At 46.0% G+C, this 20,866-nt stretch overlaps 9 non-coding genes across 9 annotated transcripts; all 9 read left to right on the top strand.

Annotated features, from left to right (window-relative positions):
• Positions 1-1,712: 1,712 nt before the first annotated feature.
• LOC130306690 (U2 spliceosomal RNA) lies at positions 1,713-1,903 on the top strand. Its single transcript, XR_008856016.1, has one exon. It is a non-coding gene; the product is annotated as a U2 spliceosomal RNA (small nuclear RNA).
• A 2,085-nt stretch (positions 1,904-3,988) lies between these two features.
• LOC130306689 (U2 spliceosomal RNA) lies at positions 3,989-4,179 on the top strand. The gene has a single exon (XR_008856015.1). It is a non-coding gene; the product is annotated as a U2 spliceosomal RNA (small nuclear RNA).
• A 2,094-nt stretch (positions 4,180-6,273) lies between these two features.
• On the top strand, positions 6,274-6,464 carry LOC130306688 (U2 spliceosomal RNA). Its single transcript, XR_008856014.1, has one exon. It is a non-coding gene; the product is annotated as a U2 spliceosomal RNA (small nuclear RNA).
• A 2,097-nt stretch (positions 6,465-8,561) lies between these two features.
• LOC130306687 (U2 spliceosomal RNA) lies at positions 8,562-8,752 on the top strand. Its single transcript, XR_008856013.1, has one exon. It is a non-coding gene; the product is annotated as a U2 spliceosomal RNA (small nuclear RNA).
• A 2,085-nt stretch (positions 8,753-10,837) lies between these two features.
• On the top strand, positions 10,838-11,028 carry LOC130306686 (U2 spliceosomal RNA). Its single transcript, XR_008856011.1, has one exon. It is a non-coding gene; the product is annotated as a U2 spliceosomal RNA (small nuclear RNA).
• A 2,093-nt stretch (positions 11,029-13,121) lies between these two features.
• LOC130306685 (U2 spliceosomal RNA) lies at positions 13,122-13,312 on the top strand. Its single transcript, XR_008856010.1, has one exon. It is a non-coding gene; the product is annotated as a U2 spliceosomal RNA (small nuclear RNA).
• A 2,097-nt stretch (positions 13,313-15,409) lies between these two features.
• LOC130306719 (U2 spliceosomal RNA) lies at positions 15,410-15,600 on the top strand. The gene has a single exon (XR_008856038.1). It is a non-coding gene; the product is annotated as a U2 spliceosomal RNA (small nuclear RNA).
• Positions 15,601-17,687: 2,087 nt separating this feature from the next.
• On the top strand, positions 17,688-17,878 carry LOC130306717 (U2 spliceosomal RNA). The gene has a single exon (XR_008856037.1). It is a non-coding gene; the product is annotated as a U2 spliceosomal RNA (small nuclear RNA).
• A 2,091-nt stretch (positions 17,879-19,969) lies between these two features.
• Positions 19,970-20,160, top strand: LOC130306707 (U2 spliceosomal RNA). Its single transcript, XR_008856033.1, has one exon. It is a non-coding gene; the product is annotated as a U2 spliceosomal RNA (small nuclear RNA).
• Positions 20,161-20,866: the final 706 nt, after the last annotated feature.

Raw genomic sequence — 20,866 nt, 5'->3', positions numbered from 1 at the left:
CACCCCTACCCCTTAATTCCCTGGTTGAACTTGATGGACATATGTCTTTTTTCGACAGTACTAACTATGTAACTATGTAACATAACATGGGGGGGGGGGGTCTCCTGGCTGTTCACACAGGTGTGTCATTGCTGTACATTGACCATGCATTGCTTCTGTGGTATTGCAAAGGCAAAGACAAATGCTTCCAGCCATCCATTGCACTAATGGATTGGTCATCAGCTGGCTGTCTATGTCCCGCATCAATATAGACCAAAGTACAGAGGGTTAGGCTATGCTATTGTGCACCTACCTGATGCATCAGAAGGTGCGAGGCCCTTGCTAAATTCTGTGCACAGACTTTGAGATCTATACTTTAGACTGTATCTAAACCTGCTCCAACATGGACTGACATTCTGGCCTACTTTCAGCCGATGCGACTTGTCTGTCGCTGAACAGTCGCTTTTTATGTATTCAGCACCTATGTATAATGTTGTAAAAATGCTCTAGAAGCTAAAGTCGCAGAAATGTCACACATATTTGGCCTGCAACTTTCTGTGCGACAAATTCAGACAGGAAAAATCAGTATAAATCCTTAGAAAATTATCCCCCAGTGTCTCCATCTGCTGGCGGTATTGAATAAGCATTGCTGCACTGATGGGGTATGCATTAGACGAAAAAAAAGAAGAAAAAGAAGAATAATACGCCCAGAAAAGAGGCGAAAAGGAGAAAAACGTAAAAAAACGTGAAAAAAAAGTAAGAGGAAGAGAAGGGAAAAAAAGGTGGAAATGGGTTTAAAAGTGATTTCGGCGGAGAAATATATATATATATATATATATATATATATATATATATATATACGCGCACACACACACATATATATAAACGTATTCTCCGTTGAGATATTGCAGCCGCTGCTGTGTCCAGGCCCAGGAGCCTTAGCACTGTGCTGTGATGTCACTCAATACCACTGACATCACTAGGTGTAAACAACATCTCTCCTTTGCTGTGTATGTGACTATGGAGCTGTTTGGTGATGTCGTCTATTATGGCCTTCATAGAAGCAACAGGAGATTGTTGCATCCATCTAGAACCCTCAGAACTACAGTGCTATGATGTCACTCACTTCCACAGGCCTTGCAGAGTGTAAACAACAACAACCCAGCTTTGTTGTGTATGTAACCATAGGGATTTGTGATGTCACCTAGAACCTTCACAGCAGCGACAGCTTTATGAGGAGCATCAGCACTGCTCTGCCTGAGCAGAACCATCACCGCCATAGGTTGTCAAATAACCCGGGTTTAACCCACACAGGTAAGTCCAATGGGGTGCAGGCATGTCCTCTATGCTTACAGCTTCCCGTGGGTGTTGGTTTGATACCGTTTGGGGACAGCCAAGGAGGCATCTGCAGGCAACAAAGGTAGGTGTGTGCTTGTGTGTGTGTTTCCTATGCAGATCCTAAGCCCAGTGTCACATGCAAGTAGGAGGAGTTAGAAGGGTTCCTGGCAAATCCGGGTTATGGATTGCATTTAAAAAGGCCCCGTGGGAGTGCAATGGGCCCCTGTCTTGCTGCTTAGCAATAATGGTATGGGTTTAGGTTCTGCTGTGTGTACTTGTGGTTGACTGCCCCCCAGCCCAGAGTGTGCATGGAAAATTGTCTGGCAGCCTCCCTGACAGCAAGCAGTGATAGTGCCCATGAAGGGCACCTTGTTGGGCCCGCCCCTTTCACGGTTATCGCTTCTCGGCCTTTTGGCTAAGATCAAGTGTAGTATCTGTTCTTATCAGTTTAATATCTGATACGTCCCCTATCTGGGGACCATATATTAAATGGATTTTTGAGAACGGGGGCCGATTTCGAAGCTTGCTTCCGTCGCCCTATGCATTGACCCGATATGGCAGTATCTTCGGGTACAGTGCACCACCCCCTTACAGGGTTAAAAAGAAAGATTCCTACTTTCATTGCTACCTGCTTGCTGGCTAGCCAGCTAGCCAGCCCTGTGGGCCTTGCTGCTGCTGCAGCCAAAAAACAAAAGGTGGTGCTGCTGCTGCTTCTGCTGCTTCTGCTTCTGCTTGTGTCTGGCCGCTGTTGGAGCGTCCAGGCACAGGACTTCTGCTGCTGCTGACTAAATGGCCTCCTTAATTGGATCATTTGAGTAGCCAGCACACCTGTGCAGGTAGGGCATGACATGATAGGCAGCTGCCTTGATAGCGGGTGGGTGCTGAATGTTCCTAATTGACAAAATAAGATTAATGCTTATGAAGAAATATAAAATCTCATCCCTTCCCCAATATCGCGCCACACCCCTACCCCTTAATTCCCTGGTTGAACTTGATGGACATATGTCTTTTTTCGACCGTACTAACTATGTAACTATGTAACATAACATGGGGGGGGGGGGGGTCTCCTGGCTGTTCACACAGGTGTGTCATTGCTGTACATTGACCATGCATTGCTTCTGTGGTATTGCAAAGGCAAAGACAAATGCTTCCAGCCATCCATTGCACTAATGGATTGGTCATCAGCTGGCTGTCTATGTCCCGCATCAATATAGACCAAAGTACAGAGGGTTAGGCTATGCTATTGTGCACCTACCTGATGCATCAGAAGGTGCGAGGCCCTTGCTAAATTCTGTGCACAGACTTTGAGATCTATACTTTAGACTGTATCTAAACCTGCTCCAACATGGACTGACATTCTGGCCTACTTTCAGCCGATGCGACTTGTCTGTCGCTGAACAGTCGCTTTTTATGTATTCAGCACCTATGTATAATGTTGTAAAAATGCTCTAGAAGCTAAAGTCGCAGAAATGTCACACATATTTGGCCTGCAACTTTCTGTGCGACAAATTCAGACAGGAAAAATCAGTATAAATCCTTAGAAAATTATCCCCCAGTGTCTCCATCTGCTGGCGGTATTGAATAAGCATTGCTGCACTGATGGGGTATGCATTAGACGAAAAAAAAGAAGAAAAAGAAGAATAATACGCCCAGAAAAGAGGCGAAAAGGAGAAAAACGTAAAAAAACGTGAAAAAAAAGTAAGAGGAAGAGAAGGGAAAAAAAGGTGGAAATGGGTTTAAAAGTGATTTCGGCGGAGAAATATATATATATATATATATATATATATATATATATATACGCGCACACACACACATATATATAAACGTATTCTCCGTTGAGATATTGCAGCCGCTGCTGTGTCCAGGCCCAGGAGCCTTAGCACTGTGCTGTGATGTCACTCAATACCACTGACATCACTAGGTGTAAACAACATCTCTCCTTTGCTGTGTATGTGACTATGGAGCTGTTTGGTGATGTCGTCTATTATGGCCTTCATAGAAGCAACAGGAGATTGTTGCATCCATCTAGAACCCTCAGAACTACAGTGCTATGATGTCACTCACTTCCACAGGCCTTGCAGAGTGTAAACAACAACAACCCAGCTTTGTTGTGTATGTAACCATAGGGATTTGTGATGTCACCTAGAACCTTCACAGCAGCGACAGCTTTATGAGGAGCATCAGCACTGCTCTGCCTGAGCAGAACCATCACCGCCATAGGTTGTCAAATAACCCGGGTTTAACCCACACAGGTAAGTACAATGGGGCGCAGGCATGTCCTCTATGCTTACAGCTTCCCGTGGGTGTTGGTTTGATACCGTTTGGGGACAGCCAAGGAGGCATCTGCAGGCAACAAAGGTAGGTGTGTGCTTGTGTGTGTGTTTCCTATGCAGATCCTAAGCCCAGTGTCACATGCAAGTAGGAGGAGTAAGAAGGGTTCCTGGCAAATCCGGGTTATGGATTGCATTTAAAAAGGCCCCGTGGGAGTGCAATGGGCCCCTGTCTTGCTGCTTAGCAATAATGGTATGGGTTTAGGTTCTGCTGTGTGTACTGGTGGTTGACTGCCCCCCAGCCCAGAGTGTGCATGGAAAATTGTCTGGCAGCCTCCCTGACAGCAAGCAGTGATAGTGCCCATGAAGGGCACCTTGTTGGGCCCGCCCCTTTCACGGTTATCGCTTCTCGGCCTTTTGGCTAAGATCAAGTGTAGTATCTGTTCTTATCAGTTTAATATCTGATACGTCCCCTATCTGGGGACCATATATTAAATGGATTTTTGAGAACGGGGGCCGATTTCGAAGCTTGCTTCCGTCGCCCTATGCATTGACCCGATATGGCAGTATCTTCGGGTACAGTGCACCACCCCCTTACAGGGTTAAAAAGAAAGATTCCTACTTTCATTGCTACCTGCTTGCTGGCTAGCCAGCTAGCCAGCCCTGTGGGCCTTGCTGCTGCTGCAGCCAAAAAACAAAAGGTGGTGCTGCTGCTGCTTCTGCTGCTTCTGCTTCTGCTTGTGTCTGGCCGCTGTTGGAGCGTCCAGGCACAGGACTTCTGCTGCTGCTGACTAAATGGCCTCCTTAATTGGATCATTTGAGTAGCCAGCACACCTGTGCAGGTAGGGCATGACATGATAGGCAGCTGCCTTGATAGCGGGTGGGTGCTGAATGTTCCTAATTGACAAAATAAGATTAATGCTTATGAAGAAATATAAAATCTCATCCCTTCCCCAATATCGCGCCACACCCCTACCCCTTAATTCCCTGGTTGAACTTGATGGACATATGTCTTTTTTCGACCGTACTAACTATGTAACTATGTAACATAACATGGGGGGGGGGGTCTCCTGGCTGTTCACACAGGTGTGTCATTGCTGTACATTGACCATGCATTGCTTCTGTGGTATTGCAAAGGCAAAGACAAATGCTTCCAGCCATCCATTGCACTAATGGATTGGTCATCAGCTGGCTGTCTATGTCCCGCATCAATATAGACCAAAGTACAGAGGGTTAGGCTATGCTATTGTGCACCTACCTGATGCATCAGAAGGTGCGAGGCCCTTGCTAAATTCTGTGCACAGACTTTGAGATCTATACTTTATAGACTGTATCTAAACCTGCTCCAACATGGACTGACATTCTGGCCTACTTTCAGCCGATGCGACTTGTCTGTCGCTGAACAGTCGCTTTTTATGTATTCAGCACCTATGTATAATGTTGTAAAAATGCTCTAGAAGCTAAAGTCGCAGAAATGTCACACATATTTGGCCTGCAACTTTCTGTGCGACAAATTCAGACAGGAAAAATCAGTATAAATCCTTAGAAAATTATCCCCCAGTGTCTCCATCTGCTGGCGGTATTGAATAAGCATTGCTGCACTGATGGGGTATGCATTAGACGAAAAAAAAGAAGAAAAAGAAGAATAATACGCCCAGAAAAGAGGCGAAAAGGAGAAAAACGTAAAAAAACGTGAAAAAAAAGTAAGAGGAAGAGAAGGGAAAAAAAGGTGGAAATGGGTTTAAAAGTGATTTCGGCGGAGAAATATATATATATATATATATATATATATATATATATATATATATATATACGCGCACACACACACATATATATAAACGTATTCTCCGTTGAGATATTGCAGCCGCTGCTGTGTCCAGGCCCAGGAGCCTTAGCACTGTGCTGTGATGTCACTCAATACCACTGACATCACTAGGTGTAAACAACATCTCTCCTTTGCTGTGTATGTGACTATGGAGCTGTTTGGTGATGTCGTCTATTATGGCCTTCATAGAAGCAACAGGAGATTGTTGCATCCATCTAGAACCCTCAGAACTACAGTGCTATGATGTCACTCACTTCCACAGGCCTTGCAGAGTGTAAACAACAACAACCCAGCTTTGTTGTGTATGTAACCATAGGGATTTGTGATGTCACCTAGAACCTTCACAGCAGCGACAGCTTTATGAGGAGCATCAGCACTGCTCTGCCTGAGCAGAACCATCACCGCCATAGGTTGTCAAATAACCCGGGTTTAACCCACACAGGTAAGTCCAATGGGGTGCAGGCATGTCCTCTATGCTTACAGCTTCCCGTGGGTGTTGGTTTGATACCGTTTGGGGACAGCCAAGGAGGCATCTGCAGGCAACAAAGGTAGGTGTGTGCTTGTGTGTGTGTTTCCTATGCAGATCCTAAGCCCAGTGTCACATGCAAGTAGGAGGAGTAAGAAGGGTTCCTGGCAAATCCGGGTTATGGATTGCATTTAAAAAGGCCCCGTGGGAGTGCAATGGGCCCCTGTCTTGCTGCTTAGCAATAATGGTATGGGTTTAGGTTCTGCTGTGTGTACTGGTGGTTGACTGCCCCCCAGCCCAGAGTGTGCATGGAAAATTGTCTGGCAGCCTCCCTGACAGCAAGCAGTGATAGTGCCCATGAAGGGCACCTTGTTGGGCCCGCCCCTTTCACGGTTATCGCTTCTCGGCCTTTTGGCTAAGATCAAGTGTAGTATCTGTTCTTATCAGTTTAATATCTGATACGTCCCCTATCTGGGGACCATATATTAAATGGATTTTTGAGAACGGGGGCCGATTTCGAAGCTTGCTTCCGTCGCCCTATGCATTGACCCGATATGGCAGTATCTTCGGGTACAGTGCACCACCCCCTTACAGGGTTAAAAAGAAAGATTCCTACTTTCATTGCTACCTGCTTGCTGGCTAGCCAGCTAGCCAGCCCTGTGGGCCTTGCTGCTGCTGCAGCCAAAAAACAAAAGGTGGTGCTGCTGCTGCTTCTGCTGCTTCTGCTTCTGCTTGTGTCTGGCCGCTGTTGGAGCGTCCAGGCACAGGACTTCTGCTGCTGCTGACTAAATGGCCTCCTTAATTGGATCATTTGAGTAGCCAGCACACCTGTGCAGGTAGGGCATGACATGATAGGCAGCTGCCTTGATAGCGGGTGGGTGCTGAATGTTCCTAATTGACAAAATAAGATTAATGCTTATGAAGAAATATAAAATCTCATCCCTTCCCCAATATCGCGCCACACCCCTACCCCTTAATTCCCTGGTTGAACTTGATGGACATATGTCTTTTTTCGACCGTACTAACTATGTAACTATGTAACATAACATGGGGGGGGGGGGGGGGGGTCTCCTGGCTGTTCACACAGGTGTGTCATTGCTGTACATTGACCATGCATTGCTTCTGTGGTATTGCAAAGGCAAAGACAAATGCTTCCAGCCATCCATTGCACTAATGGATTGGTCATCAGCTGGCTGTCTATGTCCCGCATCAATATAGACCAAAGTACAGAGGGTTAGGCTATGCTATTGTGCACCTACCTGATGCATCAGAAGGTGCGAGGCCCTTGCTAAATTCTGTGCACAGACTTTGAGATCTATACTTTAGACTGTATCTAAACCTGCTCCAACATGGACTGACATTCTGGCCTACTTTCAGCCGATGCGACTTGTCTGTCGCTGAACAGTCGCTTTTTATGTATTCAGCACCTATGTATAATGTTGTAAAAATGCTCTAGAAGCTAAAGTCGCAGAAATGTCACACATATTTGGCCTGCAACTTTCTGTGCGACAAATTCAGACAGGAAAAATCAGTATAAATCCTTAGAAAATTATCCCCCAGTGTCTCCATCTGCTGGCGGTATTGAATAAGCATTGCTGCACTGATGGGGTATGCATTAGACGAAAAAAAAGAAGAAAAAGAAGAATAATACGCCCAGAAAAGAGGCGAAAAGGAGAAAAACGTAAAAAAACGTGAAAAAAAAGTAAGAGGAAGAGAAGGGAAAAAAAGGTGGAAATGGGTTTAAAAGTGATTTCGGCGGAGATATATATATATATATATATATATATATATATATATATATATATATATACGCGCACACACACACATATATATAAACGTATTCTCCGTTGAGATATTGCAGCCGCTGCTGTGTCCAGGCCCAGGAGCCTTAGCACTGTGCTGTGATGTCACTCAATACCACTGACATCACTAGGTGTAAACAACATCTCTCCTTTGCTGTGTATGTGACTATGGAGCTGTTTGGTGATGTCGTCTATTATGGCCTTCATAGAAGCAACAGGAGATTGTTGCATCCATCTAGAACCCTCAGAACTACAGTGCTATGATGTCACTCACTTCCACAGGCCTTGCAGAGTGTAAACAACAACAACCCAGCTTTGTTGTGTATGTAACCATAGGGATTTGTGATGTCACCTAGAACCTTCACAGCAGCGACAGCTTTATGAGGAGCATCAGCACTGCTCTGCCTGAGCAGAACCATCACCGCCATAGGTTGTCAAATAACCCGGGTTTAACCCACACAGGTAAGTCCAATGGGGTGCAGGCATGTCCTCTATGCTTACAGCTTCCCGTGGGTGTTGGTTTGATACCGTTTGGGGACAGCCAAGGAGGCATCTGCAGGCAACAAAGGTAGGTGTGTGCTTGTGTGTGTGTTTCCTATGCAGATCCTAAGCCCAGTGTCACATGCAAGTAGGAGGAGTTAGAAGGGTTCCTGGCAAATCCGGGTTATGGATTGCATTTAAAAAGGCCCCGTGGGAGTGCAATGGGCCCCTGTCTTGCTGCTTAGCAATAATGGTATGGGTTTAGGTTCTGCTGTGTGTACTTGTGGTTGACTGCCCCCCAGCCCAGAGTGTGCATGGAAAATTGTCTGGCAGCCTCCCTGACAGCAAGCAGTGATAGTGCCCATGAAGGGCACCTTGTTGGGCCCGCCCCTTTCACGGTTATCGCTTCTCGGCCTTTTGGCTAAGATCAAGTGTAGTATCTGTTCTTATCAGTTTAATATCTGATACGTCCCCTATCTGGGGACCATATATTAAATGGATTTTTGAGAACGGGGGCCGATTTCGAAGCTTGCTTCCGTCGCCCTATGCATTGACCCGATATGGCAGTATCTTCGGGTACAGTGCACCACCCCCTTACAGGGTTAAAAAGAAAGATTCCTACTTTCATTGCTACCTGCTTGCTGGCTAGCCAGCTAGCCAGCCCTGTGGGCCTTGCTGCTGCTGCAGCCAAAAAACAAAAGGTGGTGCTGCTGCTGCTTCTGCTGCTTCTGCTTCTGCTTGTGTCTGGCCGCTGTTGGAGCGTCCAGGCACAGGACTTCTGCTGCTGCTGACTAAATGGCCTCCTTAATTGGATCATTTGAGTAGCCAGCACACCTGTGCAGGTAGGGCATGACATGATAGGCAGCTGCCTTGATAGCGGGTGGGTGCTGAATGTTCCTAATTGACAAAATAAGATTAATGCTTATGAAGAAATATAAAATCTCATCCCTTCCCCAATATCGCGCCACACCCCTACCCCTTAATTCCCTGGTTGAACTTGATGGACATATGTCTTTTTTCGACCGTACTAACTATGTAACTATGTAACATAACATGGGGGGGGGGGGGGTCTCCTGGCTGTTCACACAGGTGTGTCATTGCTGTACATTGACCATGCATTGCTTCTGTGGTATTGCAAAGGCAAAGACAAATGCTTCCAGCCATCCATTGCACTAATGGATTGGTCATCAGCTGGCTGTCTATGTCCCGCATCAATATAGACCAAAGTACAGAGGGTTAGGCTATGCTATTGTGCACCTACCTGATGCATCAGAAGGTGCGAGGCCCTTGCTAAATTCTGTGCACAGACTTTGAGATCTATACTTTAGACTGTATCTAAACCTGCTCCAACATGGACTGACATTCTGGCCTACTTTCAGCCGATGCGACTTGTCTGTCGCTGAACAGTCGCTTTTTATGTATTCAGCACCTATGTATAATGTTGTAAAAATGCTCTAGAAGCTAAAGTCGCAGAAATGTCACACATATTTGGCCTGCAACTTTCTGTGCGACAAATTCAGACAGGAAAAATCAGTATAAATCCTTAGAAAATTATCCCCCAGTGTCTCCATCTGCTGGCGGTATTGAATAAGCATTGCTGCACTGATGGGGTATGCATTAGACGAAAAAAAAGAAGAAAAAGAAGAATAATACGCCCAGAAAAGAGGCGAAAAGGAGAAAAACGTAAAAAAACGTGAAAAAAAAGTAAGAGGAAGAGAAGGGAAAAAAAGGTGGAAATGGGTTTAAAAGTGATTTCGGCGGAGAAATATATATATATATATATATATATATATATATATATATACGCGCACACACACACATATATATAAACGTATTCTCCGTTGAGATATTGCAGCCGCTGCTGTGTCCAGGCCCAGGAGCCTTAGCACTGTGCTGTGATGTCACTCAATACCACTGACATCACTAGGTGTAAACAACATCTCTCCTTTGCTGTGTATGTGACTATGGAGCTGTTTGGTGATGTCGTCTATTATGGCCTTCATAGAAGCAACAGGAGATTGTTGCATCCATCTAGAACCCTCAGAACTACAGTGCTATGATGTCACTCACTTCCACAGGCCTTGCAGAGTGTAAACAACAACAACCCAGCTTTGTTGTGTATGTAACCATAGGGATTTGTGATGTCACCTAGAACCTTCACAGCAGCGACAGCTTTATGAGGAGCATCAGCACTGCTCTGCCTGAGCAGAACCATCACCGCCATAGGTTGTCAAATAACCCGGGTTTAACCCACACAGGTAAGTACAATGGGGCGCAGGCATGTCCTCTATGCTTACAGCTTCCCGTGGGTGTTGGTTTGATACCGTTTGGGGACAGCCAAGGAGGCATCTGCAGGCAACAAAGGTAGGTGTGTGCTTGTGTGTGTGTTTCCTATGCAGATCCTAAGCCCAGTGTCACATGCAAGTAGGAGGAGTAAGAAGGGTTCCTGGCAAATCCGGGTTATGGATTGCATTTAAAAAGGCCCCGTGGGAGTGCAATGGGCCCCTGTCTTGCTGCTTAGCAATAATGGTATGGGTTTAGGTTCTGCTGTGTGTACTGGTGGTTGACTGCCCCCCAGCCCAGAGTGTGCATGGAAAATTGTCTGGCAGCCTCCCTGACAGCAAGCAGTGATAGTGCCCATGAAGGGCACCTTGTTGGGCCCGCCCCTTTCACGGTTATCGCTTCTCGGCCTTTTGGCTAAGATCAAGTGTAGTATCTGTTCTTATCAGTTTAATATCTGATACGTCCCCTATCTGGGGACCATATATTAAATGGATTTTTGAGAACGGGGGCCGATTTCGAAGCTTGCTTCCGTCGCCCTATGCATTGACCCGATATGGCAGTATCTTCGGGTACAGTGCACCACCCCCTTACAGGGTTAAAAAGAAAGATTCCTACTTTCATTGCTACCTGCTTGCTGGCTAGCCAGCTAGCCAGCCCTGTGGGCCTTGCTGCTGCTGCAGCCAAAAAACAAAAGGTGGTGCTGCTGCTGCTTCTGCTGCTTCTGCTTCTGCTTGTGTCTGGCCGCTGTTGGAGCGTCCAGGCACAGGACTTCTGCTGCTGCTGACTAAATGGCCTCCTTAATTGGATCATTTGAGTAGCCAGCACACCTGTGCAGGTAGGGCATGACATGATAGGCAGCTGCCTTGATAGCGGGTGGGTGCTGAATGTTCCTAATTGACAAAATAAGATTAATGCTTATGAAGAAATATAAAATCTCATCCCTTCCCCAATATCGCGCCACACCCCTACCCCTTAATTCCCTGGTTGAACTTGATGGACATATGTCTTTTTTCGACCGTACTAACTATGTAACTATGTAACATAACATGGGGGGGGGGTCTCCTGGCTGTTCACACAGGTGTGTCATTGCTGTACATTGACCATGCATTGCTTCTGTGGTATTGCAAAGGCAAAGACAAATGCTTCCAGCCATCCATTGCACTAATGGATTGGTCATCAGCTGGCTGTCTATGTCCCGCATCAATATAGACCAAAGTACAGAGGGTTAGGCTATGCTATTGTGCACCTACCTGATGCATCAGAAGGTGCGAGGCCCTTGCTAAATTCTGTGCACAGACTTTGAGATCTATACTTTAGACTGTATCTAAACCTGCTCCAACATGGACTGACATTCTGGCCTACTTTCAGCCGATGCGACTTGTCTGTCGCTGAACAGTCGCTTTTTATGTATTCAGCACCTATGTATAATGTTGTAAAAATGCTCTAGAAGCTAAAGTCGCAGAAATGTCACACATATTTGGCCTGCAACTTTCTGTGCGACAAATTCAGACAGGAAAAATCAGTATAAATCCTTAGAAAATTATCCCCCAGTGTCTCCATCTGCTGGCGGTATTGAATAAGCATTGCTGCACTGATGGGGTATGCATTAGACGAAAAAAAAGAAGAAAAAGAAGAATAATACGCCCAGAAAAGAGGCGAAAAGGAGAAAAACGTAAAAAAACGTGAAAAAAAAGTAAGAGGAAGAGAAGGGAAAAAAAGGTGGAAATGGGTTTAAAAGTGATTTCGGCGGAGAAATATATATATATATATATATATATATATATATATATATATATATATATATACGCGCACACACACACATATATATAAACGTATTCTCCGTTGAGATATTGCAGCCGCTGCTGTGTCCAGGCCCAGGAGCCTTAGCACTGTGCTGTGATGTCACTCAATACCACTGACATCACTAGGTGTAAACAACATCTCTCCTTTGCTGTGTATGTGACTATGGAGCTGTTTGGTGATGTCGTCTATTATGGCCTTCATAGAAGCAACAGGAGATTGTTGCATCCATCTAGAACCCTCAGAACTACAGTGCTATGATGTCACTCACTTCCACAGGCCTTGCAGAGTGTAAACAACAACAACCCAGCTTTGTTGTGTATGTAACCATAGGGATTTGTGATGTCACCTAGAACCTTCACAGCAGCGACAGCTTTATGAGGAGCATCAGCACTGCTCTGCCTGAGCAGAACCATCACCGCCATAGGTTGTCAAATAACCCGGGTTTAACCCACACAGGTAAGTCCAATGGGGTGCAGGCATGTCCTCTATGCTTACAGCTTCCCGTGGGTGTTGGTTTGATACCGTTTGGGGACAGCCAAGGAGGCATCTGCAGGCAACAAAGGTAGGTGTGTGCTTGTGTGTGTGTTTCCTATGCAGATCCTAAGCCCAGTGTCACATGCAAGTAGGAGGAGTAAGAAGGGTTCCTGGCAAATCCGGGTTATGGATTGCATTTAAAAAGGCCCCGTGGGAGTGCAATGGGCCCCTGTCTTGCTGCTTAGCAATAATGGTATGGGTTTAGGTTCTGCTGTGTGTACTGGTGGTTGACTGCCCCCCAGCCCAGAGTGTGCATGGAAAATTGTCTGGCAGCCTCCCTGACAGCAAGCAGTGATAGTGCCCATGAAGGGCACCTTGTTGGGCCCGCCCCTTTCACGGTTATCGCTTCTCGGCCTTTTGGCTAAGATCAAGTGTAGTATCTGTTCTTATCAGTTTAATATCTGATACGTCCCCTATCTGGGGACCATATATTAAATGGATTTTTGAGAACGGGGGCCGATTTCGAAGCTTGCTTCCGTCGCCCTATGCATTGACCCGATATGGCAGTATCTTCGGGTACAGTGCACCACCCCCTTACAGGGTTAAAAAGAAAGATTCCTACTTTCATTGCTACCTGCTTGCTGGCTAGCCAGCTAGCCAGCCCTGTGGGCCTTGCTGCTGCTGCAGCCAAAAAACAAAAGGTGGTGCTGCTGCTGCTTCTGCTGCTTCTGCTTCTGCTTGTGTCTGGCCGCTGTTGGAGCGTCCAGGCACAGGACTTCTGCTGCTGCTGACTAAATGGCCTCCTTAATTGGATCATTTGAGTAGCCAGCACACCTGTGCAGGTAGGGCATGACATGATAGGCAGCTGCCTTGATAGCGGGTGGGTGCTGAATGTTCCTAATTGACAAAATAAGATTAATGCTTATGAAGAAATATAAAATCTCATCCCTTCCCCAATATCGCGCCACACCCCTACCCCTTAATTCCCTGGTTGAACTTGATGGACATATGTCTTTTTTCGACCGTACTAACTATGTAACTATGTAACATAACATGGGGGGGGGGGGGGGGGGTCTCCTGGCTGTTCACACAGGTGTGTCATTGCTGTACATTGACCATGCATTGCTTCTGTGGTATTGCAAAGGCAAAGACAAATGCTTCCAGCCATCCATTGCACTAATGGATTGGTCATCAGCTGGCTGTCTATGTCCCGCATCAATATAGACCAAAGTACAGAGGGTTAGGCTATGCTATTGTGCACCTACCTGATGCATCAGAAGGTGCGAGGCCCTTGCTAAATTCTGTGCACAGACTTTGAGATCTATACTTTAGACTGTATCTAAACCTGCTCCAACATGGACTGACATTCTGGCCTACTTTCAGCCGATGCGACTTGTCTGTCGCTGAACAGTCGCTTTTTATGTATTCAGCACCTATGTATAATGTTGTAAAAATGCTCTAGAAGCTAAAGTCGCAGAAATGTCACACATATTTGGCCTGCAACTTTCTGTGCGACAAATTCAGACAGGAAAAATCAGTATAAATCCTTAGAAAATTATCCCCCAGTGTCTCCATCTGCTGGCGGTATTGAATAAGCATTGCTGCACTGATGGGGTATGCATTAGACGAAAAAAAAGAAGAAAAAGAAGAATAATACGCCCAGAAAAGAGGCGAAAAGGAGAAAAACGTAAAAAAACGTGAAAAAAAAGTAAGAGGAAGAGAAGGGAAAAAAAGGTGGAAATGGGTTTAAAAGTGATTTCGGCGGAGAAATATATATATATATATATATATATATATATATATATATATATATATACGCGCACACACACACATATATATAAACGTATTCTCCGTTGAGATATTGCAGCCGCTGCTGTGTCCAGGCCCAGGAGCCTTAGCACTGTGCTGTGATGTCACTCAATACCACTGACATCACTAGGTGTAAACAACATCTCTCCTTTGCTGTGTATGTGACTATGGAGCTGTTTGGTGATGTCGTCTATTATGGCCTTCATAGAAGCAACAGGAGATTGTTGCATCCATCTAGAACCCTCAGAACTACAGTGCTATGATGTCACTCACTTCCACAGGCCTTGCAGAGTGTAAACAACAACAACCCAGCTTTGTTGTGTATGTAACCATAGGGATTTGTGATGTCACCTAGAACCTTCACAGCAGCGACAGCTTTATGAGGAGCATCAGCACTGCTCTGCCTGAGCAGAACCATCACCGCCATAGGTTGTCAAATAACCCGGGTTTAACCCACACAGGTAAGTCCAATGGGGTGCAGGCATGTCCTCTATGCTTACAGCTTCCCGTGGGTGTTGGTTTGATACCGTTTGGGGACAGCCAAGGAGGCATCTGCAGGCAACAAAGGTAGGTGTGTGCTTGTGTGTGTGTTTCCTATGCAGATCCTAAGCCCAGTGTCACATGCAAGTAGGAGGAGTAAGAAGGGTTCCTGGCAAATCCGGGTTATGGATTGCATTTAAAAAGGCCCCGTGGGAGTGCAATGGGCCCCTGTCTTGCTGCTTAGCAATAATGGTATGGGTTTAGGTTCTGCTGTGTGTACTGGTGGTTGACTGCCCCCCAGCCCAGAGTGTGCATGGAAAATTGTCTGGCAGCCTCCCTGACAGCAAGCAGTGATAGTGCCCATGAAGGGCACCTTGTTGGGCCCGCCCCTTTCACGGTTATCGCTTCTCGGCCTTTTGGCTAAGATCAAGTGTAGTATCTGTTCTTATCAGTTTAATATCTGATACGTCCCCTATCTGGGGACCATATATTAAATGGATTTTTGAGAACGGGGGCCGATTTCGAAGCTTGCTTCCGTCGCCCTATGCATTGACCCGATATGGCAGTATCTTCGGGTACAGTGCACCACCCCCTTACAGGGTTAAAAAGAAAGATTCCTACTTTCATTGCTACCTGCTTGCTGGCTAGCCAGCTAGCCAGCCCTGTGGGCCTTGCTGCTGCTGCAGCCAAAAAACAAAAGGTGGTGCTGCTGCTGCTTCTGCTGCTTCTGCTTCTGCTTGTGTCTGGCCGCTGTTGGAGCGTCCAGGCACAGGACTTCTGCTGCTGCTGACTAAATGGCCTCCTTAATTGGATCATTTGAGTAGCCAGCACACCTGTGCAGGTAGGGCATGACATGATAGGCAGCTGCCTTGATAGCGGGTGGGTGCTGAATGTTCCTAATTGACAAAATAAGATTAATGCTTATGAAGAAATATAAAATCTCATCCCTTCCCCAATATCGCGCCACACCCCTACCCCTTAATTCCCTGGTTGAACTTGATGGACATATGTCTTTTTTCGACCGTACTAACTATGTAACTATGTAACATAACATGGGGGGGGGGGGGTCTCCTGGCTGTTCACACAGGTGTGTCATTGCTGTACATTGACCATGCATTGCTTCTGTGGTATTGCAAAGGCAAAGACAAATGCTTCCAGCCATCCATTGCACTAATGGATTGGTCATCAGCTGGCTGTCTATGTCCCGCATCAATATAGACCAAAGTACAGAGGGTTAGGCTATGCTATTGTGCACCTACCTGATGCATCAGAAGGTGCGAGGCCCTTGCTAAATTCTGTGCACAGACTTTGAGATCTATACTTTAGACTGTATCTAAACCTGCTCCAACATGGACTGACATTCTGGCCTACTTTCAGCCGATGCGACTTGTCTGTCGCTGAATAGTCGCTTTTTATGTATTCAGCACCTATGTATAATGTTGTAAAAATGCTCTAGAAGCTAAAGTCGCAGAAATGTCACACATATTTGGCCTGCAACTTTCTGTGCGACAAATTCAGACAGGAAAAATCAGTATAAATCCTTAGAAAATTATCCCCCAGTGTCTCCATCTGCTGGCGGTATTGAATAAGCATTGCTGCACTGATGGGGTATGCATTAGACGAAAAAAAAGAAGAAAAAGAAGAATAATACGCCCAGAAAAGAGGCGAAAAGGAGAAAAACGTAAAAAAACGTGAAAAAAAAGTAAGAGGAAGAGAAGGGAAAAAAAGGTGGAAATGGGTTTAAAAGTGATTTCGGCGGAGAATATATATATATATATATATATATATATATATATATATATATACGCGCACACACACACATATATATAAACGTATTCTCCGTTGAGATATTGCAGCCGCTGCTGTGTCCAGGCCCAGGAGCCTTAGCACTGTGCTGTGATGTCACTCAATACCACTGACATCACTAGGTGTAAACAACATCTCTCCTTTGCTGTGTATGTGACTATGGAGCTGTTTGGTGATGTCGTCTATTATGGCCTTCATAGAAGCAACAGGAGATTGTTGCATCCATCTAGAACCCTCAGAACTACAGTGCTATGATGTCACTCACTTCCACAGGCCTTGCAGAGTGTAAACAACAACAACCCAGCTTTGTTGTGTATGTAACCATAGGGATTTGTGATGTCACCTAGAACCTTCACAGCAGCGACAGCTTTATGAGGAGCATCAGCACTGCTCTGCCTGAGCAGAACCATCACCGCCATAGGTTGTCAAATAACCCGGGTTTAACCCACACAGGTAAGTCCAATGGGGTGCAGGCATGTCCTCTATGCTTACAGCTTCCCGTGGGTGTTGGTTTGATACCGTTTGGGGACAGCCAAGGAGGCATCTGCAGGCAACAAAGGTAGGTGTGTGCTTGTGTGTGTGTTTCCTATGCAGATCCTAAGCCCAGTGTCACATGCAAGTAGGAGGAGTAAGAAGGGTTCCTGGCAAATCCGGGTTATGGATTGCATTTAAAAAGGCCCCGTGGGAGTGCAATGGGCCCCTGTCTTGCTGCTTAGCAATAATGGTATGGGTTTAGGTTCTGCTGTGTGTACTGGTGGTTGACTGCCCCCCAGCCCAGAGTGTGCATGGAAAATTGTCTGGCAGCCTCCCTGACAGCAAGCAGTGATAGTGCCCATGAAGGGCACCTTGTTGGGCCCGCCCCTTTCACGGTTATCGCTTCTCGGCCTTTTGGCTAAGATCAAGTGTAGTATCTGTTCTTATCAGTTTAATATCTGATACGTCCCCTATCTGGGGACCATATATTAAATGGATTTTTGAGAACGGGGGCCGATTTCGAAGCTTGCTTCCGTCGCCCTATGCATTGACCCGATATGGCAGTATCTTCGGGTACAGTGCACCACCCCCTTACAGGGTTAAAAAGAAAGATTCCTACTTTCATTGCTACCTGCTTGCTGGCTAGCCAGCTAGCCAGCCCTGTGGGCCTTGCTGCTGCTGCAGCCAAAAAACAAAAGGTGGTGCTGCTGCTGCTTCTGCTGCTTCTGCTTCTGCTTGTGTCTGGCCGCTGTTGGAGCGTCCAGGCACAGGACTTCTGCTGCTGCTGACTAAATGGCCTCCTTAATTGGATCATTTGAGTAGCCAGCACACCTGTGCAGGTAGGGCATGACATGATAGGCAGCTGCCTTGATAGCGGGTGGGTGCTGAATGTTCCTAATTGACAAAATAAGATTAATGCTTATGAAGAAATATAAAATCTCATCCCTTCCCCAATATCGCGCCACACCCCTACCCCTTAATTCCCTGGTTGAACTTGATGGACATATGTCTTTTTTCGACCGTACTAACTATGTAACTATGTAACATAACATGGGGGGGGGGGGGGTCTCCTGGCTGTTCACACAGGTGTGTCATTGCTGTACATTGACCATGCATTGCTTCTGTGGTATTGCAAAGGCAAAGACAAATGCTTCCAGCCATCCATTGCACTAATGGATTGGTCATCAGCTGGCTGTCTATGTCCCGCATCAATATAGACCAAAGTACAGAGGGTTAGGCTATGCTATTGTGCACCTACCTGATGCATCAGAAGGTGCGAGGCCCTTGCTAAATTCTGTGCACAGACTTTGAGATCTATACTTTAGACTGTATCTAAACCTGCTCCAACATGGACTGACATTCTGGCCTACTTTCAGCCGATGCGACTTGTCTGTCGCTGAACAGTCGCTTTTTATGTATTCAGCACCTATGTATAATGTTGTAAAAATGCTCTAGAAGCTAAAGTCGCAGAAATGTCACACATATTTGGCCTGCAACTTTCTGTGCGACAAATTCAGACAGGAAAAATCAGTATAAATCCTTAGAAAATTATCCCCCAGTGTCTCCATCTGCTGGCGGTATTGAATAAGCATTGCTGCACTGATGGGGTATGCATTAGACGAAAAAAAAGAAGAAAAAGAAGAATAATACGCCCAGAAAAGAGGCGAAAAGGAGAAAAACGTAAAAAAACGTGAAAAAAAAGTAAGAGGAAGAGAAGGGAAAAAAAGGTGGAAATGGGTTTAAAAGTGATTTCGGCGGAGATATATATATATATATATATATATATATATATATATATATATATATACGCGCACACACACACATATATATAAACGTATTCTCCGTTGAGATATTGCAGCCGCTGCTGTGTCCAGGCCCAGGAGCCTTAGCACTGTGCTGTGATGTCACTCAATACCACTGACATCACTAGGTGTAAACAACATCTCTCCTTTGCTGTGTATGTGACTATGGAGCTGTTTGGTGATGTCGTCTATTATGGCCTTCATAGAAGCAACAGGAGATTGTTGCATCCATCTAGAACCCTCAGAACTACAGTGCTATGATGTCACTCACTTCCACAGGCCTTGCAGAGTGTAAACAACAACAACCCAGCTTTGTTGTGTATGTAACCATAGGGATTTGTGATGTCACCTAGAACCTTCACAGCAGCGACAGCTTTATGAGGAGCATCAGCACTGCTCTGCCTGAGCAGAACCATCACCGCCATAGGTTGTCAAATAACCCGGGTTTAACCCACACAGGTAAGTCCAATGGGGTGCAGGCATGTCCTCTATGCTTACAGCTTCCCGTGGGTGTTGGTTTGATACCGTTTGGGGACAGCCAAGGAGGCATCTGCAGGCAACAAAGGTAGGTGTGTGCTTGTGTGTGTGTTTCCTATGCAGATCCTAAGCCCAGTGTCACATGCAAGTAGGAGGAGTAAGAAGGGTTCCTGGCAAATCCGGGTTATGGATTGCATTTAAAAAGGCCCCGTGGGAGTGCAATGGGCCCCTGTCTTGCTGCTTAGCAATAATGGTATGGGTTTAGGTTCTGCTGTGTGTACTGGTGGTTGACTGCCCCCCAGCCCAGAGTGTGCATGGAAAATTGTCTGGCAGCCTCCCTGACAGCAAGCAGTGATAGTGCCCATGAAGGGCACCTTGTTGGGCCCGCCCCTTTCACGGTTATCGCTTCTCGGCCTTTTGGCTAAGATCAAGTGTAGTATCTGTTCTTATCAGTTTAATATCTGATACGTCCCCTATCTGGGGACCATATATTAAATGGATTTTTGAGAACGGGGGCCGATTTCGAAGCTTGCTTCCGTCGCCCTATGCATTGACCCGATATGGCAGTATCTTCGGGTACAGTGCACCACCCCCTTACAGGGTTAAAAAGAAAGATTCCTACTTTCATTGCTACCTGCTTGCTGGCTAGCCAGCTAGCCAGCCCTGTGGGCCTTGCTGCTGCTGCAGCCAAAAAACAAAAGGTGGTGCTGCTGCTGCTTCTGCTGCTTCTGCTTCTGCTTGTGTCTGGCCGCTGTTGGAGCGTCCAGGCACAGGACTTCTGCTGCTGCTGACTAAATGGCCTCCTTAATTGGATCATTTGAGTAGCCAGCACACCTGTGCAGGTAGGGCATGACATGATAGGCAGCTGCCTTGATAGCGGGTGGGTGCTGAATGTTCCTAATTGACAAAATAAGATTAATGCTTATGAAGAAATATAAAATCTCATCCCTTCCCCAATATCGCGCCACACCCCTACCCCTTAATTCCCTGGTTGAACTTGATGGACATATGTCTTTTTTCGACCGTACTAACTATGTAACTATGTAACATAACATGGGGGGGGGGGGGTCTCCTGGCTGTTCACACAGGTGTGTCATTGCTGTACATTGACCATGGATTGCTTCTGTGGTATTGCAAAGGCAAAGACAAATGCTTCCAGCCATCCATTGCACTAATGGATTGGTCATCAGCTGGCTGTCTATGTCCCGCATCAATATAGACCAAAGTACAGAGGGTTAGGCTATGCTATTGTGCACCTACCTGATGCATCAGAAGGTGCGAGGCCCTTGCTAAATTCT

The sequence above is a fragment of the Hyla sarda genome, unplaced genomic scaffold (genome assembly GCF_029499605.1).
Source record: "Hyla sarda isolate aHylSar1 unplaced genomic scaffold, aHylSar1.hap1 scaffold_1388, whole genome shotgun sequence".
Classification (NCBI taxonomy): domain Eukaryota; kingdom Metazoa; phylum Chordata; class Amphibia; order Anura; family Hylidae; genus Hyla; species Hyla sarda.
The sequence above is the reverse complement of the archived record's forward strand: the minus strand, read 5'-3'. Positions and strand labels throughout refer to the sequence as shown.